This window comes from Schistocerca americana, chromosome X, assembly GCF_021461395.2.
Source record: "Schistocerca americana isolate TAMUIC-IGC-003095 chromosome X, iqSchAmer2.1, whole genome shotgun sequence".
Taxonomy (NCBI): domain Eukaryota; kingdom Metazoa; phylum Arthropoda; class Insecta; order Orthoptera; family Acrididae; genus Schistocerca; species Schistocerca americana.
The window spans coordinates 934086240-934102583 of NC_060130.1; the positions used below are offsets into that span (position 1 = coordinate 934086240).

General features: G+C 36.0%; 1 protein-coding gene across 1 annotated transcript in view; it reads right to left on the reverse strand.

The window, feature by feature from the left end:
• The window catches only part of LOC124555068 (forkhead box protein P1), a 714894-nt gene that overhangs the window by 12669 nt on the left and 685881 nt on the right, over positions 1 to 16344 (reverse strand). The window lies entirely within an intron of this gene.

Here is a 16344-nt window from a genome sequence, read left to right on the forward strand (position 1 = left end):
AGTAACATCTTTACTACAAACAATATACATTGAATATTCTGAAACAAATATAGTTATGTAGTAGGCATTTGCTTATAGGAACAGTATCCTTCACAGTTACAAAACATTGGTTACTGTACTATGAGTGATCAGTAAATTTATTTGTTGGTGATATTTTATTGAGATGATTTGAGACTTTCTTCTCATTTCATATTCTGATCAAAGAGTTGCCAAGTCAGAGTGGGACAGTACAAAGATTAATGTGAATTCCAAATCATTATGGTTGGGGCACATGTGTGTGTGTGTGTGTGTGTGTGTGTGTGTGTGTGTGTGTTTTACACATGTGCTTTGGACACGCTGTGATTTTATTTAACTACTATTTATATTTATGCTCACAAATGATATTGGGAAAGCTGTCTGCAAGAACGAGAAAACTCTAGGGTTCCGGGCAGAGTTAATGTATTCTGGTGAAAATATCTTCAACAAGGTCGCATCAGACAGAAAGTATGGAACTGGGAATCTTTATCATAGCATAACAGCCAAGTTAACAATCCAAAGATAAATGTTTTGATAACTGGCACGACACGGGTGTTCTTTTTTTTTCACTTTGCTTCTTGCAACAATTTGTTCATGTGAAACTGTCAAGATGCTCCATGGTTCAGAATCTCAATAGATGTCCATATAAATGACTGGGTACATCCAGTCAAGGGTTGGAGGAATACAGGTGCATACAATTTCCAATCTCCATTGCAGTGATCAAACCAAACTTTGGATTGATCACAGCTTTACTCACTTCATAAAATTAAAAATGTACTTAATTACCATTACTAAAATTATATGATAATGTAGATTTAAGGATTTGAAGTACATATTTTTCAAATCCTTACAGTAGCAATGTATAAAGTTGCATGACAAGTAGTAGTGGTTTGAAAAGAGGTCTTACTTATTACACAAATATGTAAGTATTTTCTTTGAATCATACCACTATATTTACATAAATATCAAGGTTTCAGTAGGAGAAAAGCAACAGCTATTCAATATAACTAAGAAAACAGCAACTTATTTCCAAAGCCACAGCTTTCCTGGTAACTTACTTGGTTACATTTAGTTGGTATGAGCATAAATGGTAGTTAGCAGCAAAGTTTATTGTTAATACAGTGTATACGTGTAGTTTCTAAGAGTTGTTTCTCTTTTGTTGATGTGTACCTTGACTTGTTGCATATCCTTGGAGGTTCTTTCTCTTGGTAGGATCTGCAGAACATTATCAATGAATGAATGAACGAACCATATACATTTGAAAAATGTGCCCACGTAACACTATATCAAATTTTATATAACAATGCTGGTCTGGTACTGGGCTGCACGGAAGTTGAATATCCACCAGAACAAATGGATCTCAATGGCCAATAGAACACAGTATCACTGCAGTACTGCACTTGCCTAGTGAGTACGCCACAATCTCACCAAGTGAATAGACCTGCCAATAGTGTCCCCTGCAGCCAGCGTAAATATCACCAACCCTTGACCACTCAGTCAGTTGAGTACTTTGTTTCATAGCATTTGTTACTATCTCCACCATACTACTGACTATTCAACAACAACTTTGCTTGATATTGGTTTTCCTATCTGGTTTTGATTTGGACTGTGGTTCATGCTTGTCCATTGACAGCATTGTGTCAAAAGTTTGTTGCACTTTGTTGTAGCCTAGATTGCTATTGCCTTTCTGTTTTTGTGTCAGGTCCACTGTTTGTCTAACCTATTGCTCCACTCTGATGTGGGTTTGAGTCCTGACCACAGGCGATCTTCTCACCTTGCATCGTCATTATTTCTCACCCGTTCTCTGATGTGTGTGCCGGTATCTGCTGACTTAAGGATATAGCAATTGGTAATAAGAAAAAAGGAAGTTGTTTCATAGCATGGAAGCTAAATTGGTTAGCCTGCTCAAGCAAAAGCAGCAGCTAAAGCACCAGCAGCAGATACAGATGGATTTGTTACAAAAGTCACTTCAGCTCTTAGCAGACAAATTTCATGTGCAAGAGGAGGCCTCTGTGCGCCAGCGATTGGTGCCCCCTGCACTTGACACCACGTTCCACCCTCCATTGTTTCCTCCTTTAGTGATGTTATGGAGGAGAGGAACACATATTTTGCATTAACTGAAGCAACATTTTGCAGCATTTCAAGTCACAGACAGTTCATTGCAGCAGTTGCTTTTTCTGTCTTGGGTGTTGCCGGACACATTTTTTCTCCTACAAAAATTGGCGCATCTGTCTGACTCCACTGCCCTCTCCTTTCAGGAGATATGCACTCTGCTGACTAATATTTATTCCCAGTGGTACCACGTGGTTGCCTCCAGGCTAGAATTTCATCAATACAGTAAACAGCCGGGACACTCAAACCACTTGTGGGTCACTGACTTACAAGGACTTAGCCAAAAATGTGATTTTTACCTGCACTACTCGAGATTATAAGGCTTCCTACACTGATTCCTTGATTTGTTATGTAGTGGTTCAAATGGCACCTGACCTGGAGGTTTTCACGATGGTGTCGAAACTGGATAACTTGCTGTTAGTGTGTTTCTTGTGCATTGCTCATTTGTTTGAAATTGCGCAGGTGGCTAACAAAGACTCATGGGAAGGCTGCAAGTGATGGCAGTTCATATGCCACCACATGTGCTGCCTCAATGTCATAAATGTAGATGACTACCAGGTTGCAGCAACATCATGACTTGTCTTTGTATGATTCATGCAGAAATTGTTTCACAAGCTTCACATGTCTCACCAGGACATCCATTTTGCTTGAGACTGGTTTTCCCCTCTGGTCTTGATTTGTATTGTGGCTCTTGCATGATCTTTTGACAGCATTGTGTTGAAAGTTTGTCGCACTTTGTTTTAGCCTAGATTGCTATTGCCTTGCTCTTGTTGTGCTGGGTCTGCCGTAATACTTGACTTCAGCATAGGTTTGACTCCTGACTGCATGCGGTTTTCCCACCTTGCATTGTCATCCTTTCTTGCCTGTTCTCTGATGTGTGCACTTGTATCTGGTGACCCACAGATAGCTGGTATGTCCATAAGCAATATAATTGATTCCTTTGCAATCATCACCATAAATATGTAGTATAATAATGTGTATATTTATATCTTCAGTTTTTTTATTGACAGATAATAGAGCAGGTACAGGTGCATCTCCACAATATAAACAAGTATATGCAGCAATATGTAAGTATTTATCTAAGACACAATAATCTTTCAGGTTTCTGAATGATGAATTCATCATACACACAGTGTTGAATTACTCAGCTGCTACCCTGACAGTGTTCACTGAGGAAAAGGCACTGAAGGTATATGCACTGAATTATACATGTGTATAAAGATTAGTACATAACAACTTTAAGTTCATTACATGGACTCAAACATCTCACCTCAAACCTTCTAACCATCAGCTTTCTCCTACAACTGCAAAGAGAGAGCTGATTATCATTCCCTGATGAACAGATTAAATAAAAGATTGTGAATTGTGATTTATTAGTCTCATAATACACCTAGTCTAAATCATTCCATTCAACTACAAGAGGCATGTCAGCTACTTGTAGTAAAAATTTCAACATAAACAGATAAGGTAGATACCTTGATAATGATTAGAGATAGATAGATAGACAGACAGACAGACAGACAGAGAGAGAGAGAGAGAGAGAGAGAGAGAGAGAGAGAGAGAGAGAGAGAGGAACATCCTAGCCTGCATCTTCAAGTATCAGTTCGCAAAGAAGACTAGTGTGTTAGGGTTGCTAGTTTACAGGGCAGTTACCCTATCAGACAAAAGAGTAGGGATCCTCAAGAAATAATAGTTTTGTATTTTTATCGATAACCGGATTGCATGAATTCTTCAGCTGGTTAATGTGAAGTGATCAATGCATAAACTGAGTGACAGTCTTCTGTTTAAATTATATTCTCAGTTGTTAATAAAAACAGTGAACACGGAAGATGCTGCAGGAGTTTAATGAAAGGCTTATATATCCGAAACATAATAATTTCTGCATGTCCAAAAAGTTCAAAGACTGAACCATTGAGTTCAAAACATAACCATTTAAATGTTATTAGTTGTACCACTCTCTTTTCTTGCTCAGAGAAAAATGGCAAAACTAAAAAAAAGAAGAATATGTAACCAAACAACAGTGATTAGAAGAGCTGTAGGAATAATTCATGTATGCATCAAAGAAAACACGTATGATATGATTCTGATCTTCATATTTCTGTACAACAGAATGATATGCTCAGTATCACTATGTTTTAAGGGATCCTTGTGTATTTTGTTCTTGGATACTTCATAATTTTTCCCATACTACTCTACATATTAGCTTTTGATTTATAAAGTTTTTCATTATGTCAGTCTTGGTAATGCCACATCTACATCGTAATTTAAGACAGCCATTGAATTTGGAAAGATATGCATGAACCAGATACAATGTATATTTATCATGTTTCACATATTTGTGCAATTTTTATTTCAAGTAATAACAGAGAAGAAATGTAGCACAATCATAAACAGCAATGAAGATCTGCCTGGAAATCAGAAATTACCTGCTTACATTAATAAGATACAGGGAAGTTCTAGGTGAAATACAAATAATGCAAGAAGTAGAGTAAAGGTAACCACCCACTGGTAGCAGAGGTGCAGTGCATCCTAAATTAGTTGTTGAATAACAAATGGTACAGTTATATTTGGGATAACAGAAAATGGCTCTAAGCACTATGGGACTTAACATCTGAGGTCATCAGTCCCCTAGACTTCGAACTACTTAAACCTAACTAACCTAAGGACATCACACATATCCATGGCTGAGGCAGGATTCGAACCTGCGACTGTAGCAGCAGCGCGGTTCCGGACTGAACCGCCCAGAACTGCTCGGCCACAGTGGCCAGCTGGGATAACAGATTTCATTTCTGTACATGAGCATGAAAACTTATCTGGCTGAATATGTTTTAATTAAGATTAAAGAATCTTAACTGATCATTTACCACTTACTCATGAAATACTCTATTGATAACAAGATGCAACACACTGAACTAAGTCTCTGGTTGTCCATCTGAAAATGATATTCAAACATAGCTTCTTGCACTAAAGTCAGTTTGATCTGTGTATCTAATGCAAAATTCTACACTAAAATCTGTACAATCAACATTCTCATCCTGTCCTTGAATGAATTGGATGTCTTGCAATAACTGACTGCTTACCACACACTTGTACTTCTCCAAGGAAATTTTATACTGTCACTAACCAAAATCACAGCTTTCGGTGCCAGAACCAAGTATTAAATTGCAGCCTATGACATAAAACAAGGGCCATACTGAAAGTTGTGAGCAACCCATTGTTAAAATTCCAATTCCTACAATATAACCAAAAGATTGCAAGATCATAATCTACAGATGTTACACCATGTGCTGCCACACTATCATGTCATTTGTGTCTGTCACCTGATCACAGGCAGAACTTCCAAAATGGCCACCACCAATGTTTCATTTCTACAGCACCCTGTCATTGAATTCCTTACCAAAGAAGGAAAATGTGCTGCTGAAATTTGCCTCAGATTTCAGTGTTCCTACGCAGATGTCTGCATGAGTGCCAGCAGTGTTAGGAGATGGGTGAAACATTTCAGAGGTGGAAAGATGAGTGTATGAGATGACCCTTTTAGCAGTTATGCTGGAACTGCTTCCACAGAGTGCTATAAGTAAAGTTGTTAAGCTCATTAGATAATACAGACATGTCACAATGAATGAAATCATTGAAAAGCTTGTAGTGGGATACAATGCACAGAAAGTTCAGAGAAGAATCTCAACCAAAACTTTCACTAGTGTGCTAATGAGTGGGAAAGAAATGGAATTGCTTCAGAAGTCTACAACAGAGACACTGAATAATATTGAAAACTGGTTCAGTCACAACAAATTGGTAATAAATGCAAGTAAAACAGTGGCACTAAATTTTTATAATGTGAAAAAAGGTGAGCAAGCTGTTCAGATTCAGATATTTGACAAAGACGTTCAAAATGTAGACAACATTAAGCTCTTATCTTAAATGGGGGACACATATTAAAAAATTCTGTAAGAAATTAAGCACTACATGCTACTTAATGAGAATATTAGAGGGATGCTGCAACAAAGATTCATTGAAAACTGTGTATTATGCCTATATATACTCACAACTAAAGAATATGGAATTATTTTCTGGGGTAAATCTTCTCTTAGCAAAAAGCTCTTTAGGCTACAAAAAAGAATTATAAGCATAATGGAAGGTGTAAAATGGAACAAAACCTGTAGACCACTCTGTAAAAAGCTAGAAATCCTCCCACTTCCATGTATATAGTGTATGAGATAACCGTGTTTTGTGAAAAAATATTCAATGGAAAATCCCACTCTCTTACAGAAAAATGAAAATAGCCACCCCTATAACACCAGGCAAAAAGGAGACTTTCATCTACAGCCGACTAACACCTCCCTAAATAAGGAAGGAACCCTGTATTATGGGACAGTTATTTATAATAAACTTCCCCCACAAATTAAATTAATAAATGACCTGGCAAATTTCAAGTCAGCTGCTAAGGCATATTTGACTCATCACTGCTTCTATATCCTCCACAAGTTCCTTCAGAAAGTCCACTAACGATTTGTGTCTCTGCCTTAGTGATGTATCATATAAATGTTACAAGAACTTTAAATGATTTACCATGTACATGTTACTGTAATACAAATATTAATCTGCCAGTACAGTACATGCTCTTTCTGCTTTAAAATATCTACTCTTTATTTTTGTACAATATTTGCTCTGTATATTGTAACTTGGTGATCATTTAATGTAGAAATAATGAAATTAATGCAAATTTAATATTACATTTTGTTATACATTGACTTGTCCTACACCAGAATGTACTATTTGTGTACTATATGATTAACAGGACCAATAAAACTCTACTCTACACTACAGCAAGTGGTGCATCAGTTTCTTTGGGAAGCTGGAATAAGGTTCTATCAAATGGGTATTTTCAGACTTGTAGAATGACAGGAAAATATGTGCAAATAAATGGAGACTACATTGAAAAGTGACAGGAAATATGTAGATTAATATGATGTACTCGGTTCATCTAAAACATTATGCACTTGTTAATATTCCTGTTGATCACTTGTTTCTCAACAATGTGGCAAGTAGTTATCTTTACTGCTTCCATTAATTATAATTGTTTTTAATTCCAGAAAGGAACTCAATAATATAATAAATCATATAGTGGAGAGATGAAATCCTCTGTTCACAGCGAACACACGGACTTCTAACTGTAATAAAAACTTAGTACTTACAGTTTCTTACATACAATTACATTTGCACTGATTTTTAACTTTCTTTTGTGAAGAAGAAGATATTAGAATTATGAAAATGAGGACAGGCAGTAAGCACTTGTGGGTGGTACAAATTAATGATCTGCTGTACAAAACTATTTTTACAATTAGAATATCGTTCTCCTGTCAGCACTAGTGATATACTGAGACTTTTTATACTTTCATTTGTTGACATCATATTGGTTAATATTTTGGGCTACTCAGTTCAGGTAGGTAATATTTATATTCAGAAAGTGAGCGATCCAAATCATACGTGGTGTTCATTTATGCAATTTCTGTAGGCTTCTTTTAATGAACTAAGAAGTCTTACTCCGATATCGAAGTACATTTGATAGCTTTTGAAATTTGCGGTTAACAACATGAACTTTTTAAAAGCAACAGCAGCTCAAATTCTGTGAACACAAGATAGAGGTTCAAATGGTTCAAGTGGTCCTGAGCACTATGGGACTTAACATCTGAGGCCATCAGTCCCCTAGAACTTAGAACTACTTAAACCTAACTAACCTAAGGACATCACACACATCCATGCCCGAGGCAGGATTCGAACCTGCGACCGTAGCAGTCGCGCGGTTCCGGACTAAGCGCCTAGAACCGCTAGACCACCACGGCCGGCCAAGATAGAGGAATGATCTTAATGTTGTGATCACTTCCCTAAGTACTGATCAAAAAAATGCACAAAAATTTTCAACATATGTTGTCAGTAACCTTCCACACAAGTCTAAGTCTGTTAGTGATGAACTGCTAGTTTTCAAACTCAAGTTTAAGGCTTCCTTCCTGGAAAACTCAGTCTGTTTCCTGAGATATTTCCTTGGTCCCATTTAGTTGATCATGAAAATGTAATTTAATTAAATGTATATAATTAACAATACTGTTCATATATGAGTAGATTAGATTTTTATTATTGTGTTATTACAATCAGAAGATATTAATATGGAATGGGATGCAAAAAAGTTGGTTGAGTAAAAAGGATGTAGATGCAGTTACCTGCTCTAGCTATTGTGATACAAGTTTTCCAAATTGTTCCAGGTAAATATCAAGATGGCTTCTGATAATAAGCCATGGTCAACACTGTCTACTTTCTCTGCCCATTATTAAGACTTGTGAAAAGAAGTAAATTCTTAGAAATCAGATAAAAATCCGCTTGATGCCTTCCTGAGAGACAATCCCCATTCCCAAATTAATGTTATGAGTGTAGACCAAATGTGGCTTGAATTCAAAGAAATAGTATCAGCAGCAATTGAGAGATTTATAACAAAGAAATTAACAAACAATGGAGTCTCCTTGGTATACAAAATGGGTCAGAACACATGCAGAAAAAAAGGCAAATTTAAACAGACACAAATTCTCCAAGATAGGCAATCTTTCATAGAAGCTCAAAATTTAGCACAGACTTCAGTGCAGGATGCTTGTAGTAGTTTCCATAATGAAACTTTGTCTATAAACCTGTCTGAAAATCCAAAGAGAGTCTGGTCGTATGTGAAGTACGCTAGTGGCATGACACAATCAATGCCTTCTCTGCACAATAGCAATGGAGATACGATCATGTCAGTGCTGCCAAAGCAGATTTATTAAACACAGCCTTCTGAAATGCCTTCACAAAAGACAACAAAGTAAATATCCAAGAATTTGAATCAAGAACAGCTGCAAACATGAGTAACGTAGAAGAGATATCCTTGGAGTAGTGAAGCAACTTAAATTACTTAATAAAAGCAAGTCTTGTGGTCCAGACTGTATATCAGTTAGGTTCCTGTCAGAGTATGCTGATGCAATAGCTCCATGCTTAACAATCATATACAATCATTCACTCAATGGGAGATCCATACCAATGACTGGAAAGTTGCACAGGTCACACCAATATTCAAGAAAGATAGTAAGAGTAATCTGCTAAATTACAGGCCAATATCATTAATGTCGATATGCAGCAGGATTTTGGAACATATATTGTGTTTGAACATTATGAATAATCTTGAAGAAAATGGTCTATTGACACACAATGAACACAGATTTAAAAAACATCATTCTTGTGAAACACAACTAGCTCTTTACCCACATAGTGCTGAGTGCTTTTGACAAGGGATTTCAAATTTATTCTGTATTTCTGGATTTCTGGAAGGCTTTTCACACTGTACCACACAAGTGGCTGGTAGTGAAATTGTGTGATTATGGGATATTGTCTCAGTTATGTGACTGGATTTGCGATTTCCTGTCAGAGAGGTCACAGTTCATAGTAACTGATGGAAAGTCATCAAATAAAACAGAAGTGATTTCTGGTGTTCCCCAAGGTAGTGTTGTAGGCCCTTTGCTGTTCCTTATCTATATAAAAAATTTGGGAGACAATTTGATCAGCCGTCTTAGGGTGTCTGCTGATGACACTGTCATTTATTGACTAGTAAAGTCATCAGAAGATCAAAACAAATTGCAAAACAATTTAGAAAAGATATCTATATGGTGCGTGAATTGGAAATTGCCCCTAAACAATGAAAAGTGTGAGGTCATCCACATGAGCGCTAAAAGGAATCTGCTAAACTTTGGTTACACGATAAATCAGTCAAATCTAAAGGCTATAAATTCAACTAAATACCTAGTAATTATAATTATGAACAACTGAAATTGGAAGGAACACATAGAAAATGTTGTGGGAAGGCTAACCAAAGACTGTGTTTTATTGGCAGGACGCTTGGAAAATGTAACAGATCTACTAATGAGACTGCCTACACTATGTTTTGAGGTGTAGTGCCTTATATTGCTCCTGTTTAGAGCCTGTGTATCAGGAGAATCTCTCATGCGTGCACAGCGACAGATGGTCTGAAGCGGGTTCAGTTGAGTATATAGTTCTAATTCTCATCCACCAGAGTCCAGTAGTGCACTGAGATATTCAAGAAACAGGTCAAGAGAATGTTTTTGTGAATTGTGCTGTTTATTTCTTGGAGATTATTTTTTGTTTATTTATGTTTGTACAGTTTAGTACATGCTTTTAGTAGTCTGAATGATGCATGGATGTGGTCTAAAATAAATATGTAGATCATTGTTCTACCGATGAACACTGTACAAACTAGTGTGATAGTAAACAACAGGGAATTTTGTATCATAATATGTTAAGTAAGTTTATGGTAAAAAGAAAGCTAATTCAAGTGCAAATGAGTGAGTGCAAATGAAAGTAGTTAATAATGCAAAGTAGAATTGAAATATCGGAATGTTAAGTATTTAGTTCAGGAAAAAGTACAGTTCAAAAGTGTGTTATTTGTTGATTGGTTAGCCATGAAAAGTGTCAACTAACATAGGAGAATAATAATAATAATGTTTTTCTATTGGACTTAAAGAAAATTGACCAATCAGAATGGAATATTCGTCGTGCATCTTTTCTCTTGGAGATATAGAATGCTTACTGCAGTCTAAAAGAGTCAGAGCCCAGCCTTTCAATGGTGTGGTCATGCATAGTATGTATAGTTGTGCTACATGCTTCAAAGGTGTTTGAAAGTGAAGACATATTTATTCCTGTGTGTTTTTTAGAAAATACAGATTTTGTAAGTAATTTTGTGTATAAGAAAAGACAGTATTTCTGCATGGCATATTGAGCAGATCAGTGACTAAAAACTTGAGTGCATTAGACACCGATAAACTTAATAGTATGGCAAGCACTTTAATTTAAGAACAATCTGTGCTTAGTAGCTGTTCAGATTTCAAGAAATACATTACCATAAACTTGTTAACATGAACGAAAGGGTTTGTGCATGACTGTGTTAAGATTAGCATGGGCTTGGCTGTGAATGTGTACATTATCAAGGTTCAGAATATACTGAAGTTTAGGCAGTATTTCCACCTTTCATTCAAAATTAAGACCTTTTACTGATTTTTGGAATAGTTACATTGTATGCAGCCTGGTGCGAGTTGCAGTATGGTAGGTTTCTGCTCAGCTTTCCTACTGGCAATCTGCTGCAATGAATTCACAGGTAGGTGTAGATAATGGATAAAAGTAACGACACCGCCACAGCTTGTCCATCCTCTTTTAGAATACTGCTGCATGGTGTGGGATCCTTACCAGAGAAGATTGACACAGTACTTTGAAAAAGTTCAAAGAAGGGCAGCACATTTTGTGTTATTGCAAAATAGGGGAGAGAGTGTAACTGAAATTATACAGTGTTTTGGATGGACATAAATAAGCAAAGGCATTTTTGTTGCAAAGTTATCTTCTCATGAAATTCCAGTCAACAACTTTCCCTCCAAAAGTGAAGATATTTTGTTGATGCCGACCTACATACGTAGAAATGATCACCATGATAAAATAAGGGGAATCAGAGCTCATACTGAAAGATATAGGTATTGTTCTTTCCATGTGATATACGACATAGGAATAATTGAGAATTGACAAGGTGGTTCAATGAACCCTCTGCCAGGCACTTAAATGTGATTTGCAGAGTATCCATGAGGATGTAGAAATACAGCAAGTTGTGAGTATGTTATGACGTATTATATGAAACTGTATCACTGATGCAGATCTCCAAACGATTCAAAATTCGAAAAAATAACTAAATAATTTCATAAAATTAGTACATCAGAAATGACTTTATTTTCATCTCCAAAACAAATATGTAAATGAACCACAAAAATAGATTTTACACAATTCCAGAATGCTTATGAACAATGTTATTAAGAAAAACTTGTGCAAAAACAGTTATTTCACATTGTTGGACTATACTATGCTTGCACGAATGACATTAAACATTAACAAACAAAGTTGTGGTGAGGGGTGGTTCACACATATTAATATACCTACAGTAGGTTTTTTTCATTAAGTATATGTTCTTTTTTTCATGACAGTTATCATAAAATTGTATAGTTTTAAAATAATAGACTTCTGTCAGGAAGGTCATAGAATTATATTACATTACAGAGTAGATTGGATTCAGTTTTCGTACAATAGACCCAATGGTGGGTGAGAAATGACGTATGTTACTTCCACTTAGTTTTTTTATCTTTAAGATTTCTATTTTTCTTTAATATAGAGAAATTTTTTTTCAGTAAGACCAACATGCATTGTGTCATATTCGTTTTGTGAATGTGAAATGCATGGATATACGTCAGTGAGATGGGTTGACAATGGATCACATCTTATGTGGTAAATAAATAAATAAATGTATTAAAGAAGTGAGTTTTGAATGAAAACTACCCAATTTATGATTTTATATTTCACTATGTACTTTGCAAAAAGAATTTCCTTTTCTTTAAACTTTGTACTTTTTCCTTGTATTCAACACTAATGACCTTACCTTATACAAAAAAGCTGTGAAAACAGTGTGCTTTCTTTGCTTGTAGAACATGGGATTCAGAGGATATGGCAAAAGTCATTTGAATATGCTATTTATGTAAAACTAATGACCTGGAATTGTCAAAAGACACAGGATGCACTCAAAGAATAAGTGAAAAGTAAGTGTGTGAAATCTCATGATTAGTTTTTTTTCTGGCATCATATTCTCTCAAGTAATTTTGGAGGAACGTTAGAATGGATAATGAGAGTATTTTATAATTCTTCTTCTGCATGACTCCACCTCTTTTTCTGCCTTACTTCATGAAAGCAGAATTTTGAAAATGAATATCGGAAGTCTAAGAATAACTCTGTTTATGTAAAACCTTAAAAGGTTTTTTTATGAGCTAACTTTAAGTTATTGCATTTGGTCTTGAAATAAGATGATTATGTGGTGGAAATAAATATAAGAGTAGTGAGATATTATGTCCCCTGAACAAAGTGACTACAAAGTTAATTGGAGTAGTCAATATCTTTGTGTTTCTGGATGATGGACTGGGATACAAAACACTATACTGTATTCTTGATTGTGTTCAATTGTGCTAATCAGTTTCACAAAGCTGTGTAAGACACTATGAATTATTGCAGTGTGTTTATGAATTTTACTCATTTCACTCATACTTGTGATAACCATTCTCTGTAAATAACTCCTAATAACATAAAATTTCACTGTCCATGTAATACATGTACCACTCAAATATATCACACCTATCATGAAGTATATGTAAATGTAGTAGACAGAATGTCTTTTGCTATTGGACAGGACAGTGTCAAAAAATTCACAATGGTCACAATGGTCATGCAGTTCCTGTAATCTATGTCCATGTTGTTGTTTCTGGTTAAATATTTAGAAAACCATTAACAATGTTGTACAACCAACAAGTATATACAAACTAGATGTAGAAACTCTGTAATGAAAGAATCAAAAAGTAAATGCAATTTCACAATATGTGAAGTCTCTTAAATAAAATGAGCTACTGGCATCAGCACAAGAGACTGAAATTGCAAATAGGATACCTGCAGACGTTATCTGCTAGTCCGCACACCAATTGGTTGTTGCAGAAATTGAGTAGCTGAGCTCAGAACAGTAGATACTTCATTCCTTCTGCTGCACGAATAAGAGAAAGGAAAGAGGAATGGTTGCTTTTACTGCAAACAGATTCAAATTCCAGGCTTTAAGTCATAAGAGATACTGGACAGAGCAACTGCACTGTGCACAATGCAGATTGAACACAAAATGCAGAACTGGTCATTAAAATACATAATACACCATCAAGAAATGGCACAAGAATCCCTTTGTTGTCACTTTTTGTATACTGTTCATTTGTGTTGTATCAATTACCCTAAACCATTTTACTCTTTGTCAGTCTTCCGTTAAAGGAAATGAGACTTCCATTTGAGTACAAAGTTAAAATATTTGCAGTCTCATTTCAGCATACAGTCACCAGATTTTATTTATTTGCAATACGAATGATATAGTATTCTAAATATTTGCAGGAAAAATTATCATGGGTGACCAGAAACTACCTAAGCTAAGATATACTGTTATGTAGGAAGTTAGTTCTGTTCTGTGATTTTATACAGTATAGAACAATCTTAAGGTACCCTTACTTTACAAGTACATTCTGGAAAACCAGATAATAGAAGTGAAGCCCTTATGATGAGTATTGATGAATGGTCGAAAAGTGGAGACAGGTGAACAAAACTATGCCAATTGTAGGTGCTCAAATTGGGTACAAAGTTAAACATAGTACCACAGAAGACTGGCCACCCTTTGCCAATGATATGATAATACACGAGAACAAAGAAGCTGGCACTGAAAAATCTTGTTTTAGTTGCAGCAAAAGGTGGCATCACGATAGTGTCCAATAACACCACAGCAGACAACCCACCCTTTGCCAATGATACAATGGTACATGAGAACAAAGAAGATGGCACTGGAAAATTTTGTTGTAGTTGCAGCAAAAGGTGGTCTTAAGATAGTGTAAAATAAGACTGAGGTCTGGACTGCAGAAATCAAGATGTTGAATTTCAAGTAGTGGAGAATGCGAAGAGCTTCCTTTACCTGGGGGAAAACATGACACATAAGTTACAGACTGACTAGAGCACAACAGACACATCCTAAACTCTGCAGATACTACAATATGCTACAAAGAAAGAAAAACCTGTCCAGGAATACCAAACTGAGACATTATATGTCAACAATCAAACATACCACATTGTATGCAATGGAGAGTATCGCATTGGGCAAGAGAGCTTCTATTCATCTGGAGGAGGAGGAGGAGGAGGAACAAAAGATCTTCAGAAACATATAGGCCACAAAAAATGTGAAGTCTGGATGCATAGACCAAGGCAGGAGCTGTATGAGAGTGTTCAACCAATTTCAAGAATGATGTGGAAGAGAAGACTGAGTTTTGGTGGGCACATCATGAGGATGGCTAAGAAGATATGGAACACAACTTGCTTAATAGTGAACATATGGATGAAATAGGCCAGGGGGACTGGGAAACAACTGGAATAAGCAGGATAGATCGATCTATTGGAATGCTGTGGAAGATCATATGTGGATTGACACCAGAATCAAAATGGAGATCATGTAAGCAGAGAGAACCAGGGGTGGCAAGAGAAAGGAGAGGTATTTGGATGGAAGAAGACATTCTGAACAAGTTATGTGTGATCCTAAAGGGTCAAAATGAACCAAATAAATAAATATACATCTTCTCAGAGTAAAATATCCAATGAACTTTCCTCAGTTTTTGTTTTACTTTTTATTTTTACACATGCATACACACATATATAACTATGGTCAATGCTTCTTTCACATCACCTATTATGTAGATCATTTCTCTTTCTAGTCTTAGACCGATATTTATGAATGTTACTGCTGTTTTCAAACTGTGATTGATTGTTAACAGCAAACGTCATAAGGCAATGCATACACAGTGAGGCTGTTGTCAGTATGCCCTACTGTTTAAAGAGTAGTCTACAAGAGGCAATACACACTTGTGCTCAACAATCACAATTTTCCTCAATGATGAATTGCCCCTGAATAGGGAGCCATGAGACATTACTGAATGAAAATAGAAGAAGTAAGTTAACTTTTTGGCATTTTCATCTGGAAAATCTGATATTATCCTTAGTGCAAAAGTTGCAGAAGCTTAAGATGGTTTGCAACATGTGGCCTCCTGTTAACGTTCTTATCAGCACAAACACCCAAACATTTAGAATATTGCGTTTTATTGATTGATTCACCCTCGTGCATTATTTCTAATGAGTGTATGACTTTTAATTTTCTCTTAGATCCAATTGTATTTGATGGCTTAGATATTTAAGTGAGTATAGATTGAATGTCCAGCCAAGATAAGTCAAAGTTAAGAATAAAACACTTGGTAAATTTATGCTTAGCTAATGAAGGAAAAACACTGTATAATGCATTAACAAATAACAATTCAATAAGAATATAAGGAAAACACTGGCAGGGAAAATATGAAATATCTACTCTCTCTCTCTCTCTCTCTCTCTCTCTCTCTCTCTCTCTCTCTCTCTCTCTCTCTCTCAATCCTGAAAGGGGAAACAACATTTTCAGTTCAATTGCATTGCTTTTTTGTATTCTACCAGGCAGGTGGATAAGAGTGTCCACCTGCTAGCTCATGGTGAATGCAAAGTGAAATTGTGTGTAAATGG